The 15,677-nt window shown below is 38.8% G+C and overlaps 1 non-coding gene across 1 annotated transcript; it reads left to right on the forward strand.

Moving 5' to 3' along the window:
• Nucleotides 1–12,621: 12,621 nt before the first annotated feature.
• LOC112704703 (small nucleolar RNA R71) lies at nt 12,622–12,729 on the forward strand. Its single transcript, XR_003155314.1, has one exon. It is a non-coding gene; the product is annotated as a small nucleolar RNA R71 (small nucleolar RNA).
• Nucleotides 12,730–15,677: the final 2,948 nt, after the last annotated feature.

The following is a 15,677-nucleotide window of genomic DNA, read 5'->3' on the forward strand; positions in this document are numbered from 1 at the left end:
AGATCAATATTCTCAAGAGAGGGGTGAATTGAGTATTAATTACCAATTAAAAATTTTGCGAAACATCGATGGAAACTTAAATTGTGAAAATGTAAAATTGCGAACAAAGATGACGTACTCCTATTTATCTTGGGCATATAAGCAAACTTCAAGAATTTAAACCATGTATTTAATATTTTCCTACCACTTGTATAAAATAAATAAAAAGCTTAAATGCGAGTGGTTTTGTACTAGAATGTTTCCAAAGGTTTGAACAAGTTTCCAAGCACTTATAATGATCCAACTTTTCACACCACTTTAGAAAAATAAATAGCAAAAAATGTAAAGAGTTTAAGGATTAGAAAGATGTGCAAGTACGATATATTTTAGTTTAGTGTAATCTTTTTCACTTACGTCCAGCCCTCCCCACTAAGGTGCAGAGATTTTCACTATATCACCAAGCTTATAGGGCGCGTGATAAACCGCTACAAGATAGAATGCTTGATGAATACCTTACAATATATGATTACCACTTTGATTAAGCCACTCTACCTAGAGACTCCTTCTCTAAGAATTCAAAGTAATACCAACTTCAAGTGTTTTTCCTTGAGTGCTTAATGAACCTAAATATCCTCACTGACTATAGTATTTAGCAAGCCTTACCACCTAGAGAAAATAACCTCTAAGTCTCTCAACACACAAGAAGAGCTACAAAACTCTTCATTTACAATATGCGATAGTGAACTTCAGAAATAATGAGCTCTCTCAAAAGAGTATATGGTTACAAATGAAGCACTCTAAGTAATCTCAAGCTATCTATCAAATGTTTATGAAAAACACTTTGAACTCTTACGAAATTTGATCACAACAAAAGCTTATTGCAAAAAGAAAGTTGTGTACTGAAACAAAAGACCAAGATTAGTATTTATAGGCTTCTATGTACCCATGAACGTTGGGAGTAAGTGGAGGGATCAATTATTCAAAAACATACATTCTTATAGGGTCTTGTGTTCACAAGGATGTATAGGATCAATCCTCAAAGATAGGGATCGATCCTCTAGTTCAAAGAAATAAGCCTTTTCAACATGTGAGGATCGATCCTCCCATTTAACATAGGGATGGATCCTCTAGGCTAAAATTTTATTAAATTTGAATTTCAAGTTATCACACCTTGTGTATGATTGGATTGGGTCCTACTCTCCAAAATTCATTAAACAGATTAAGATCATCATAACATGACCCACACTCATCCTTATTCATGTATTTTCGAAATCATTGAGTAAAAATCATTTTACTTTGATTAAAACTTGATTTTAACTTGAGAGATAAACTTGATTTATCCTTGACAAGTAAAAACTAAATTCCTACACCTAAACCTTGTTTATTGAACTTCTACTTGTGATATAATATTTTTTGCATATATGATTGATTCCTTGATGAGCTTGTGTTTGAGTTTATTGCAAGAATCCTCTTGCAAAAATGTATTTTTACCGCCGTAAAATGGTATAAACTTTTTGCATCGAATCTTCACCAAAACTTCTTTCCTTTAAAATCACTCATCAAACCTGATGTTATATCATTAATGTATATCATGTAATGGTATTTCTATTTACCATTTAATCAATTAAGATATTAGGTTAAAGTCAAGTAAAAAATCAAGTTTGTTACTTTTCAAAACGCTAGTTATCTTACTGACGGAAATCACATGTTGTCATTCATCAAAACACAGAAGCATACATATGATGCAAGCTAAGGTGACCATGTGTTTTTGAGACAGCAGAACAAATAAAAAATATCCGACCTAAGATCCTTATTATCCAAAGTCGTCAGAAAAGTTATGCGGATAAGAGGCGGAAGCCTTTAGAATTTGAAGAGGGTGACAATGTGTTTTTGAAAGTTACTCCGATTGTGGATGTTGAAAGGGTTATAAAGACCAAGAAGCTAAAACCCCATTATATTGGTCCATTTCAGACTTTAAAGAGGATTGGCCAGTGACATACTAAATAGCTTTACCGCCACATCTCTCGAATTTGCATGATGTGTTCCACATCTCTCAGCTTCGAAAGTATACCCCCGATATGATCCATGTGTTAGAACCGTAATCAATTCAACTAAAAAAGAATCTGATGTTTTAAGTTACTCCGGTTAGAATTGATGATGTTAGTGTTGATGACAAGTCATCTTAGGCTAGTTTTACTAGCATTTTTACTTGTTTTTATAAAGTTTCATGCACTTTCTTGAACAATAAGTAAGTTATTGGATTGGAATTTCATGTTTATCTTAATTCAATCAAACATTGTTATTTTCATGCATTATCATGAGATTTATACAAGATTAAATTGATTACTATGGAATGATGCAAAATCTTATGATTTTGGTTAGGCTTTGATTGTATGTTTGATTGATGACAGGTGAAAAGATGAGAGGGGGAAGCAGAGAAAGAGAAGCAGGGCAGAAGAACGTAGCGCTCATTTGAGGAATGCTAGGTTCCCCTGCAACCCACCCTTGGCGCTACGCTCATTTTCAAAGAACTCCACTCTCTTCAGCAACGCGTACGCATATAGGATGCGCACGTATAGAGACGCATTTTCGAAGATCCACGCGTACGCGTGGGTGAGGGATCAGCACTCGCAAGCCAAGAGCGCTACGCTCTCTTCAAACGAGCGCTACGCTCTCTTCAAACGAGCGCATGTGACACTTTCAAAAATGGGATTGAAGATTTGCCACCGATGCGTACGCGTGCATGTCACGTACGCATGGGTGTGACAATGGTGATGAACGGCGCAAACGCGTGGACGAAGCTGCAGCATGGAATGTAACATTGTTCAATCCATGCGTACGCATGTATGACTGATAAACCACTATTTTATAGTTTATCTTGTGCTCAATTGAGTGGTTTTTATCAAGCCTTTGCACACTTATTCATACAATTCGCAGGTTTTATGTTTTCCTTCCTGATTTTGTGCTATGATTGAAAACATGCTTCTTTGGCCTTATATTTGCTAATATTAATCCTCTCTTATTACCATTCGATACTGTGATATGTGCGTTAAGTAATTTCAGGGATTACAGGGCAGGAATGGCTTGGAAGATGGAAAGGAAGTATGCAAAAGTAGAAGGATACAAGAAATTGAAGAAATTGCAAAGCTGTCAATCCTGACCTCTTCGCACTCAAACGGTCATAACTTGAGCTACAGAGGTCCAAATGAGGTGGTTCTAGTTGCGTTGGAAAGCTAACATCCGGGACTTTGAAATGATATTTAATTTATCATAGTTTGTCTGAGGATAAGTGATGCAAACACATGCATCAGGCGCACGCATCGATGACGCATACGTGTGGGGTAGCGTTCTTGTTGCGAACGCTACGCTCGTTTGGAGAAAGCTGCAGGGACGCGCAAGCTTGCATCACGCGTACGCGTGGATGCTCAAAACACCAATGGACGCGTACGCATAAGAGACACGTACGCGTTGATGAATGAGCGCTGCGCTCTCTTTGAGAACGCTATGTTCTCCTGAAGCATGATCCCACCGTACCATTTGAAGACCCATTCTGATCTGTTTCAACCAAGGCCAAAAAGCCCAATCCAAGTACTTGAAGACTGAATTGGAAAGTGTATAAATAGAGAAGAATTTTATTTCGTTAGGAGGTTAGCAAGCTAGTTCTGGAGGCTAGAGAGTCTGAGACCCTCATTTGGGAGACTCTGCACTCAATTCACTTTTACTTTTCCTTTCCTGCATTTTATGTACTTTTTTCTCTTCTGTTTTGTACTAGAGCAATGATGAACTAAATCCCAAAATTCATTAGGGGGAGGAGCTCTATTGTAATTCCAATGAATCAATGAAATTCTTCTTCTTCTCAATTCAATTGTGTAGCTATTAGGTACCTTCTGCTTTGTTTGTGAATCATTCACTCTGGAATGGGATTTAATTCAATTAATATGGGTGTGAGCCTCCGAAGAGGAATCACCTTCATTAGAACTGAAGCTCTATCCTTCACTACTCTCTTAATCAACACTATTCGGGAGGAATTGAGATCCTGAGAGTTAGTGTGGCTTATGGATGAGAGATATGCACTCAACCTCTTCTCATGACAATTAGATCAAGGAATTGGCAAGATTGATTATGATTAGAGAGATTTGATTGCCAAGGAATTGGGATCCAGTCAATTTGAATCTACCATAGATCTACCAATATGATTGAGAGAGAAGTTGAGACCCATTTGATTCATGAAGGATTATGATATCTCCAATCCCTAATGAATCATTTCCTTTGAACTTTCTTTAACTTAGATCTCTCTTATTTCACTGCAATTTATATTGTTCCTTTCTGTTTCAATTCCCTGCACCCAATTCCCTTTATAATTCATGCAATTTAAGTTTCCTTACCATTTAAGTTTATGCACTTTTACTTTCTTGCATTTTAAGATTCAGCTATTTATATTTCTTGCAATTTAAGATTCAGTTCTTCTAATTTCTTGCACTTTAAGTTTCAGCAATTTACTTTTCCAGTCATTTAAGTTTCTGCTCATTTACATTCTGCACTTTAAATTCCTTACAATTTATATTCTGTCACCCAACTCTCACTTAAGTCATCACTGTCAGCTTAACTAAATTCATCACCCAACTAAAATTTCTTGATCCATCAATCCCTGTGGGATCGACCTCACGTTGGTGAGTTTTACTACTTGATATGACCCAGTACACTTGCCGGTTAGTTTGTGTGGAATTGATTTTCCCTCATCAAATTTTTGGCGTCGTTACCGGGGATTGATTAAGATTGACAATGATTAAGTAGGTGATAATCTAGATTAAAAATTTTTCTTTGTTTATACTAAGCACACTAACTATTTATAATTTTGTTTCTACTAACTTTAACCTCACTCTAAGCAACAGAGTACCCTGTTTTGTTTTTGGTTTGTTTGTGTTGTATGCCAAGAGGAAGAAGAGGTGCATCCACCTCCTTTGATTTTGAACCAGAGAGAATATTTTTTAGGTTAAAAAGAGAAGCAAGAGGGAAAGGAGTGATTGGAGAAGAATAATCAGAAGAGGAAGATCAAGAGATGGAGGGTAACCTCCCTAATCCACCAGAGGATGTGGCTAACAACAGTGGCTAGCCTCAGAGAAGAGTCCTAGCCTCTTCTACCATCCCTAACCCAAGAAACTGTGGGAGTAGCATCTTAACTCCCAATGTACATGCTAATAACTTCGAACTCAATCCTCAATTAATCACTCTAGTCCAGAACAATTGCCAATATGAAGGAAGCCCTACTAAAGATCCAAATCAACATCTCTCTGTGTTCTTAAGAATTTGTGATACTATCTGTTCATACCTAGGGTCGAGCTATGCAACACAGGCTGATTAAAAACACAAGTGACCAACCTCTTCAGGTTAGGTCCCCACCTACCTCTTCTCAAAGAGCTCGGCCAAATCATCATAGAAGCCCAAAGCAGGCCCAAACAAAGGAACACAGCCCAATCTAGAGGTAGCCAAGGCCTAAGAGGATAAAGGCGGTTCCCCTTAAAGATAAGATGACTTCACTCAAAGATAAGATAAGATAACTATCTTACCTCAAAGGAAGGCCACTCAACACTACTATAAATACACTAGAGCACCCAGGTATAACTCATACTCTGATTCTACAAAAAACCTGCCTAAAGCACATGCTAACTTAAGCATCGAGTCTATTGTAGGTACAACCACCCTCCGGTGACAAAGGATCAGCAGCACCACCAAGTCCAACAAGTCGGACACGACAGCACCGACCACCACCGCAGAGCTCGTTCGAGATCGACCTACAGTTTCAGGTAACCTTCGGAACATTGACGCCGTTGCCGGGGAACCTGAAAGTCATTCCATCGTGGCGAACAACCTTGACAACGACCACGATTCTGATTTGGAAAACATAACACCGCAAAAGAACGCGGACATCACACCAAAGGATAATACTCAACCAAATGGAGACAAACGTTCGCCAAAAATAGAAATTTTAGACGCTCTTCGAGAACAGTAGGATCATTTCAAGCAGCTCGAATAGGAGGCTGAACACCAGCGCAAAGCTGAAAGAAACTTTCGGAGAGAAACTAGGCGACGCCGAGAGTTAGAGGAAAAGCTCCTACAACTCGAAGCCGACCTTAAAACCAAAACTATTCAGTTCGGTCACGATGACAACTCCCACAAGGATCAAGATCCCTTCACCAAAGAGATCTTGAAAACTAAAGTTCCAAAGGATTTTAAAGCTCCCGACATGACTTCATACGATGGTACCTCTGATCCAAGCCATCATCTCAGCAACTTCAGAAGCAGAATGTATCTCACCGATGCCTCGGACGCTATTCGATGCAAAGCCTTCCCAACTACCCTAACAAAGACAGTGGTGTACGAAATTGTGATCATCAATGGCGCCATCAACATGGTACGCTCAATTGCAATCTCAATTCTTTATCACAACTTCGCACAACTAACCAGCAAGTGCACTGGGTCGTCCAAGTAATAAACCTTACGTGAGTAAGGGTCGATCCCACAGAGATTGTTGGTATGAAGCAAGCTATGGTCATCTTGTAAATCTCAGTCAAGCAGATTTAAATAGTTATAGATGATTTATGAATAAAGCATAAAATAAAGATAGAGATACTTATGCAATTCATTGGTGAGAATTTCAGATAAGCGTATGGAGATGCTTTGTCCCTTTCGTCTCTCTGCTTTCCTACTGTCTTCATCCAATCCCTCTTACTCCTTTCCATGGCAAGCGGTATGTTGGGCATCACCATTGTCAGTGGCTACAATCCCGTCCTCTCAGTGAAAATGTTCAACGCGCTCTGTCACAGCACGGCTAATCATCTGTCGGTTCTCAATCAGGTTGGAATAGAATCCAGTGATTCTTTTGCGTCTGTCACTAACGCCCAGCCTTCAGGAGTTTGAAGCTCGTCACAGTCATTCAATCCTTGAATCCTACTCAGAATACCACAGACAAGGTTTAGACCTTCCGGATTCTCTTGAATGCCGCCATCAATTCTAGCTTATACCACGAAGATTCTGATTAAGGAATCCAAGAGATAAACATTCAAACCTTGTTTGCTTGTAGAACGGAAGTGGTTGTCAGGCACGCGTTCATAAGTGAGAATGATGATGAGCGTCACATAATCATCACATTCATCATGTTCTTGGGTACGAATGAATATCTTAGAACAAGAATAAGCTGAATTGAATAGAAGAACAATAGTAATTGCATTAATACTCGAGGTACAGCAGAGCTCCACACCTTAATCTATGGTGTGTAGAAACTCCACTGTTGAAAATACATAAGAACAAGGTCTAGGCATGGCCAAATGGCCAGCCTCCCAAAGAGGGTTCAATCATCAAAACATGATCGAAAGATTCCAGGATGTCAAATACAATAGTAAAAGGTCCTATTTGTAGATAACTAGTAGCTTAGGGTTTACAAAAATGAGTAAATGACATAAAAATCCACTTCCGGGCCCACTTGGTGTGTGCTTGGGCTGAGCATTGAAGCATTTTCGTGTAGAGAATTTTCTTGGAGTTAAACGCCAGCTTTTGTGCCAGTTTGGGCGTTTAACTCCCATTCTTGTGCCATTTCTGGCATTTTACGCTAGAATTCTTGAGCTGACTTGGAACGCCTGTTTGGGCCATCAAATCTCGGGGAAAGTATGAACTATTCTACATTGCTGGAAAGCCCAGGATATCTACGTTCCAACGCAATTAAAAGCGCGCCAATTGGGCTTTTGTAGCTCTAGAAAATTCACTTCGAGTGTAGGGAGGTCAGAATCCAACAGCATCTATAGTCCTTTTCAGCCTCTGAATCAGATTTTTGCTCAGGTCCCTCAATTTCAGCCAGAAAATACCTGAAATCATAGTAAAGTTCAGAAAAGTGAATTTTAACTAAAAACTAATAAAAATATAATAAAAACTAACTAAAACATACTAAAAACATACTAAAAACAATGCCAAAAAGCGTATAAATTATCCGCTCATCACAACACCAAACTTAAATTGTTGCTTTTCCCCAAGCAACTGAAAATCAAATAAGATAAAAAGAAGAGAATATGCAATGAATTCCAAAAACATCTATGAAGATCAGTATTAATTAGATGAGCGGGACTTTTAGCTTTTTGCCTCTGAACAGTTTTGGCATCTCACTCTATCCTTTGAAATTTAGAATGATTGGCTTCTATAGGAATTCAGAACCCAGATAGTGTTATTGACTCTCCTAGTTAAGTATGATGATTCTTGAACACAGCTACTTTATGAGTCTTGGCCGTGGCCCAAAGCACTCTATCTTCCAGTATTACCACTGGATACATACATGCCGCAGACACATAACTGGGTGAACCTTTTCAGATTGTGACTCAGCTTTGCTAGAGTCCTCAATTAGAGGTGTCCAGGGTTCTTAAGCACACTCTTTTTGCCTTGGATCATGACTTTATTATTATTATTATTATTATTATTATTATTATTATTATTATTATTATTATTATTATTATTATTATTATTATTATTATTATTATTATTATTATTATTATTATTATTATTATTATTATTTTTGTATTCACTGCTTTTTCTTGCTTTAAGAATCATTTTTATGATTTTTCAGATCCTCAGTAACATGTCTCCTTTTTCATCATTCTTTCAAGAGCCAACATTCATGAACAACAAATTCAAAAGACATATGCACTGTTTAAGCATACATTCAGAAGTTAAAGTATTGCCACCACATCAAAATAATTAATCTGTTATAAAATTCAAAATTCATGCAATTCTTCTCTTTTTCAATTAAGAACATTTTTCATTTAAGAAAGGTGATGGATTCACAGGACATTCATAACTTTAAGGCATAGACACTATGACACTAATGATCATAAGACACAAACATAGATGAACATAAGCATGAAAATTCGAAAAACAGGAAAATAAAGAACAAAGAAGTTAAAGAACGGGTCCACCTTAGTAACGGCGGCTTGTTCTTCCTCTTGAAGATCTTGTGGAGTGCTTGAGCTCCTCAATGTCTTTTCCTTGCCTTTGTTGCTCCTCTCTCATGATTCTTTGATCTTTTCTAATTTCATGGATGAGAATGGAATGTTCTTGGTGCTCCACCCTTAGTTGTCCCATATTGGAACTCAATTCTCCTAGGGAGGTGTTGATTTGCTCCCAATAGTTTTGTGGAGGAAAGTGCATCCCTTGAGGCATCTCAGGGATTTCATGATGAGTGGGATCTCTTGTTTGCTCCATCCTTTTCTTAGTGATGGGCTTGTCCTCATCAATGAGGGTGTCTCCCTCTATGTCAATTCCGACTGAATAACAGAGGTGACAAATGAGATGAGGGAAGGCTAACCTTGCCAAGGTAGAGGACGTGTCTGCCACCTTATAAAGTTCTTGGGATATAACCTCATGAACTTCTACTTCCTCTCCAATCATGATGCTATGAATCATGATAGCCCGGTCTAGAGTAACTTCGGACCGGTTGCTAGTGGAAATGATTGAGCGCTGGATAAACTCCAACCATCCTCTAGCCACGGGCTTGAGGTCATGCCTTCTCAGTTGAACCGGCTTCCCTCTTGAATATCTCTTCCATTGAGCGCCCTCTTCACAAATGTCTATGAGGACTTGGTCCAACCTTTGATCAAAGTTGACCCTTCTAGTGTAAGGGTGTTCATCTCCTTGCATCATGGGCAAGTTGAATGCCAACCTTACATTTTCCGGACTAAAATCTAAGAATTTCCCCCGAACCATTGTAAGCCAATTCTTTGGGTCCGGGTTCACACTTTGATCGTGGTTCTTGGTGATCCATGCATTGGCATAGAACTCTTGAACTATTAAGATCCCGACATGTTGAATGGGGTTGGTAAGAACTTCCCAACCTCTTCTTCGGATCTCATGTCAGATCTCTGGATATTCACTCTTTTTGAGTTTGAAAGGGACCTCGGGGATCACCTTCTTCATGGCCACAACTTCATAGAAGTGGTCTTGATGCACCCTTGAGATGAATCTCTCCATCTCCCATGACTCGGAGGTGGAAGCTTTTGCCTTCCCTTTCCTCTTTCTAGAGGTTTCTCCAACCTTAGATGCCATTAATGGTTATGGAAAAACAAAAAGCAATGCTTTTACCACACCAAACTTAGAAGGTTTGCTCGTCCTCGAGCAAAAGAAGGAAGAAGAGAGTAGAAGAAGAAGAAATAACGGAGATGGATGTGGCTTTGTGATTCAGCCAAGGGAGAGAAGTAGTGTTTAGGTTGTGTGAAAATGAAGGAGTGAAGATGGGTTTATATAGGAGTGGAGAGGGGGTGTATGGTTCGGCCATTATGGGTGGGTTTGGGAGGGAAAGTGGTTTGAATTTGAATGGTGAGGTAGGTGTGGTTTTATGAAGGATGGATGTGAGTGGTGAAGAGAATAGTGGGATTTGATAGGTGAGGGGTTTTTGGGGAAGAGGTGTTGAGGTGATTGGTGAATGGGTGAAGAAGAGAGAGAGTGGTGGGGTAGGTGGGGATCCTGTGGGGTCCACAGATCCTGAGGTGTCAAGGAAAATTCATCCCTGCACCAAGTGGCGAGCAAAAATGCTCCTTCTGCCAATTCTGGCATTAAACCCCGGGCTGGTGCCCATTTTTGGCGTTTAACGCCAGCTTCTTACCCCTTCCTGGCGTTTAACGCCAGTCTGGTGCCCCTTTCTGGCGTTAAACGCCCAGAATGGTGCCAGACTGGGCGTTAAACGCCCATTTGCTGCCCTTACTGGCGTTTAAACGCCAGCAAGTTTTCCTCCAGGGTGTGCTGTTTTTCTTTCTGTTTTTCATGCTGTTTTTACTTTTTCAATTGATTTTGTGACTTTCCATGATCATCAACCTATAGAAAACATAAAATAACAAAGGAAAATAGATAAATATAACATTAGGTTGCCTCCCAACAAGCGCTTCTTTAATGTCAGTAGCTTGACAGTGGGCTCTCATGGAGCCTCACGGATACTCAGAGCAATGTTGGAACCTCCCAACACCAAACTTAGAGTTTGAATGTGGGGGTTCAACACCAAACTAATTTGGTTGTGGCCTCCCAACACCAAACTTAGAGTTTGACTGTGGGGGATCTGTTTGACTCTATTTTGAGAGAAGTTCTTCATGCTTCCTCTCCATGGTTACAGAGGGATATCCTTGAGCCTTAAACACAAAGGATTCTTCATTCACATGAATGATCAATTCTCCTCTGTCAACAGCAATCACAGCCTTTGCTGTGGCTAGGAAGGGTCTACCAAGGATGATGGATTCATCCATGCACTTCCCAGTCTCTAGACTATGAAATCAGCAGGGATGTATGGTCTTCAACTTTTACCAGAACATCCTCTACAAGTCCATAAGCTTGTTTTCTTGAATTGTCTGCCATCTCTAGTGAGATTTTTGCAGCTTGCACCTCAAACATCCCTAGCTTCTCTATTACAGAGAGAGGCATGAGGTTTATGCTTGACCCTAGGTCACACAGAGCCTTCTCAAAGGTCATGATGCCTATAGTACAAGGTATTGAGAACTTCCCAGGGTCCTGTCTCTTTTGAGGTAATTTCTGCCTAGACAAGTCATCCAGTTCTTTGGTGAGCAAAGAGGGTTCATCCTCCCAAGTCTCATTACCAAATAACTTGTCATTTAGCTTCATGATTGCTCCAAGGTACTTAGCAACTTGCTCTTCAGTGGCATCTTCGTCCTCTTCAGAGGAAGAGTACTCATCAGAGCCCATGAATGGCAAAAGTAATTCCAATGGAATCTCTATGGTCTCAGTGTGAGCCTCAGATTCCCATGGTTCCTCATTAGGGAATTCATTGGAGGCCAGTGGACGTCCATTGTGGTCTTCCTTAGTGGCGCTCACTGCCTCTTCCTCCTCTCCAAATTCGGCCATGTTGATGGCCTTACACTCTCCTTTTGGATTCTCTTCTATATTGCTTTGAAGAGTACTAGGAGGGAGTTCAGTAACTTTCTTACTCAGCTGACCCACTTGAGCCTCCAAGTTTCTAATGGAGGACCTTGTTTTAGTCATGAAACTTTGAGTGGTTTTGATTAGATCAGAGACCATGGTTGCTAAGTCAGAGTGGCTCTGATTAGAATTCTCTATCTGTTGCTGAGAAGATGATGGAAAAGGCTTGCTATTGCTAAACCTGTTTCTTCCACCATTATTGTTGTTGAAACCTTGTTGAGGTCTCTGTTGATCCTTCCATGAGAGATTTGGATGATTTCTCCATGAAGGATTATAGGTGTTTCCATAGGATTCTCCCATGTAATTCACCTCTTCCATTGATGGGTTCTCAGGATCATAAGCTTCTTCTTCAGATGAAGCGTCCTTAGTACTGCCTGGTGCAGCTTACATTCCAGATAGACTTTGAGAAATCATATTGACTTGCTGAGTCAATATTTTGTTTTGAGCCAATATGGCATTCAGAGTATCAATCTCAAGAACTCATTTCTTCTTATTCGTGCCATTGTTCACAGGATTCCTTTCAGAAGTGTACATAAATTGGTTATTTGCAACCATTTCAATGAGTTCTTAAGCTTCTGCAGGTGTCTTCTTCAGATGAAGAGATCCTCCAGCAGAGCTGTCCAATGACATCTTGGACAGTTCAGACAGACCATCATAGAAGATACCTATGATGCTCCATTCAGAAAGCATGTCAGAAGGACACTTTCAGATCAATTTTTTGTATCTTTCCCAAGCTTCATAGAGGGATTCACCTTCCTTCTGTCTGAAGGTTTGGACTTCCACTCTAAGCTTACTCAATTTTTGAGGTGGAAAGAACTTTGCCAAGAAGGCATTAACTAACTTTTCCCAAGAGTTCAGGCTTTCTTTAGGTTGTGAGTCCAACCATATCCTAGCTCTGTCTCTTACAGCAAAAGGGAATAGCATAAGTCTATAGACCTCAGGGTCAACCCCATTGGTCTTGACAGTGTCACAGATTTGCAAGAATTTAGCTAAAAACTGATGAGGATCTTCCAATGGAAGTCCATGGAACTTGCAATTCTGTTGCATTAGAGAAACTAATTGAGGCTTAAGCTCAAAGTTGTTTGCTCCAATGGCAGGGATAGAGATGCTTCTCCCATAGAAGTCGGGAGTAGGTGCAGTAAAGTCACCCGGCACCTTCCTTGCATTGTTGGCATTGTTGTTGTTTTCGGTTGCCATGTCTTCTTCTTTGAAGAATTCTGTTAGGTCCTCTACAGAGAGTTGTGCTTTAGCTTCTCTTAGCTTTCGCTTCAAGGTCCTTTCAGGTTCAGGGTCAGCCTCAACAAGAATGCTTTTGTCTTTGCTCTTGCTCATATGAAAGAGAAGAAAACAAGAAAATATGGAATCCTCTATGTCACAGTATAGAGATTCCTTGAGGTGTCAGAGGAAAAGAAAAATAGAAGGAAGAGGTAGAAGAATTCGAACTTAAAAAGATAGAGTTCGAATTGTGCATTGAGGAGGAGTGTTAGTCCATAAATAGAAGGATATGAGAAGAGGGGAAGAAATTTTCAAAAATTAAAGTGAATTAATTAAAAGAAATTTTGAAAAAATGGTAATTGATTTTCGAAAACTAAGATTGAGAAAGAAATAAAGTGATTTTGAAAAAGATTTTGAAATTGGAAATAAAAAAGATATGATTGAAAACTATTTTGAAAAAGATGTGATTAAAAAGATATGATTGAAAAGTTATGGTTTTAAAGAGATATGATTGAAAAGATATGGTTGAAAAACAATTTAAAAAGATTTGATTTTTTAAAATTAATGACTTGGCTAACAAGAAAAGATATGATTCAAACATTAAACCTTTCTCAACAGAAAAGGCAACATACTTGAAACGTTGAATCAAATCATTAATTGTTAGCAAGTATTTTTGAAAAATGAAAAGAAATTAATTTTGAAAAGATATGATTGAAAAGATATTATTTGAAAAAGATTTGATTTTGAAAATTTTGAAAACTTGAAAAAAAATTTGAATTAAAAAAAAAACAAAATCTTCCCTCTTGTGCCATCCTGGCATTAAACGCCCAGAATGGTATCCATTCTGGCGTTTAACGCCCAAAACTCTACCCTTTTGGGCGTTAAACGCCCAGCCAAGTATCTTGGCTGGCGTTTAAATGCCAGTTTTCCTTCCTCACTAGGCATTTTGAACGCCCAGCTTTTTCTGTGTAATTCCTCTGCTGTATGTTCTGAATCTTCAATTCTCTGTATTATTGACTTGAAAAGACACAAATTAAATTTTTTTTTTTTGGATTTTTAATAATGAGGAATAATCAAAATGAAACTAAAATCAAATAAGCAATGCATGCAAGACACCAAACTTAGAAGTTTGTATACTACTGACACTAACAAGTTGAGAATGCATATGAGAAACAACAAAACACACAAGACAAGAGAATTTAAAGATCAGAACAAGGAAATCATCAAGAACATCTTGAAGATCAATGAAGACACATGAATGAATTCGAAAAATGCAAGAAGAATAGAAACATGCAATTGACACCAAACTTAAAATTATACACTAGACTCAAACAAGAAACATAAAATTATTTTTGGTTTTAAGATTTTAAATTTTTTTTGGTTTTTTCGAAATTTATGTGGAAAAGAAAATAAAGAGATTCAAAATTTTTAATAAGAATTCCAGGAATCATGCAATGCTAGTCTAAAGCTGTAGTCTAAAAAGATTTGACATGGCTAGCCAAGCTTTAGCAGGACATTGCATTCAAGAGCTAAATTGATGAGAATCAATCAGCTTTGGTGATGATAAGTACATCACCTTGAAACTCTAGAATTCATTCTTAAAAATTCTGAAGAAAAATACCTAATCTAAGCAACAAGATGAACCGTCAGTTGTCCAAACTCAAACAATCCCCGACAACGGCGCTAAAACCTTGGTGCACAAAATTGTGATCATCAATGGCGCCATGAACATGGTACGCTCAATTGCAATCTCAATTCTTTATCACAACTTCGCACAACTAACCAGCAAGTGCACTGGGTCGTCCAAGTTATAAACCTTACGCGAGTAAGGGTCGATCCCACGGAGATTGTTGGTATGAAGCAAGCTATGGTCATCTTGTAAATCTAAGTCAGGAAGATTCAAATGGTTATAGATGATTTATGAATAAAGCATAAAATAAAGATAGAGATACTTATGTAATTCACTGGTGAGAATTTCAGATAAGCGTATGGAGATGCTTTGTCCCTTTCATCTCTCTGCTTTCCTACTGTCTTCATCCAATCCCTCTTACTCCTTTCCATGGCAAGCTGTATGTTGGGCATCACCGTTGTCAGTGGCTACAATCCCGTCCTCTCAGTGAAAATGTTCAACGCGCTCTGTCACAGCACGGCTAATCATCTGTCGGTTCTCAATCAGGTTGGAATAGAATCCAGTGATTCTTTTGCGTCTGTCACTAACGCCCAGCCTTTAGGAGTTTGAAGCTCGTCACAGTCATTCAATCCTTGAATCCTACTCAGAATACCACAAACAAGGTTTAGACCTTCCGGATTCTCTTGAATGCCGCCATCAATTCTAGCTTATACCACGAAGATTCTGATTAAGGAATCCAAGAGATAAACATTCAAGCCTTGTTTGCTTGTAGAATGGAAGTGGTTGTCAGGCACGCGTTCATAAGTGAGAATGATGATGAGCGTCACATAATCATCACATTCATCATGTTCTTGGGTACGAATGAATATCTTAGAACAAGAATAAGCTAAATTGA

Source organism: Arachis hypogaea, chromosome 7 (genome assembly GCF_003086295.3).
Source record: "Arachis hypogaea cultivar Tifrunner chromosome 7, arahy.Tifrunner.gnm2.J5K5, whole genome shotgun sequence".
Classification (NCBI taxonomy): Eukaryota; Viridiplantae; Streptophyta; class Magnoliopsida; order Fabales; family Fabaceae; genus Arachis; species Arachis hypogaea.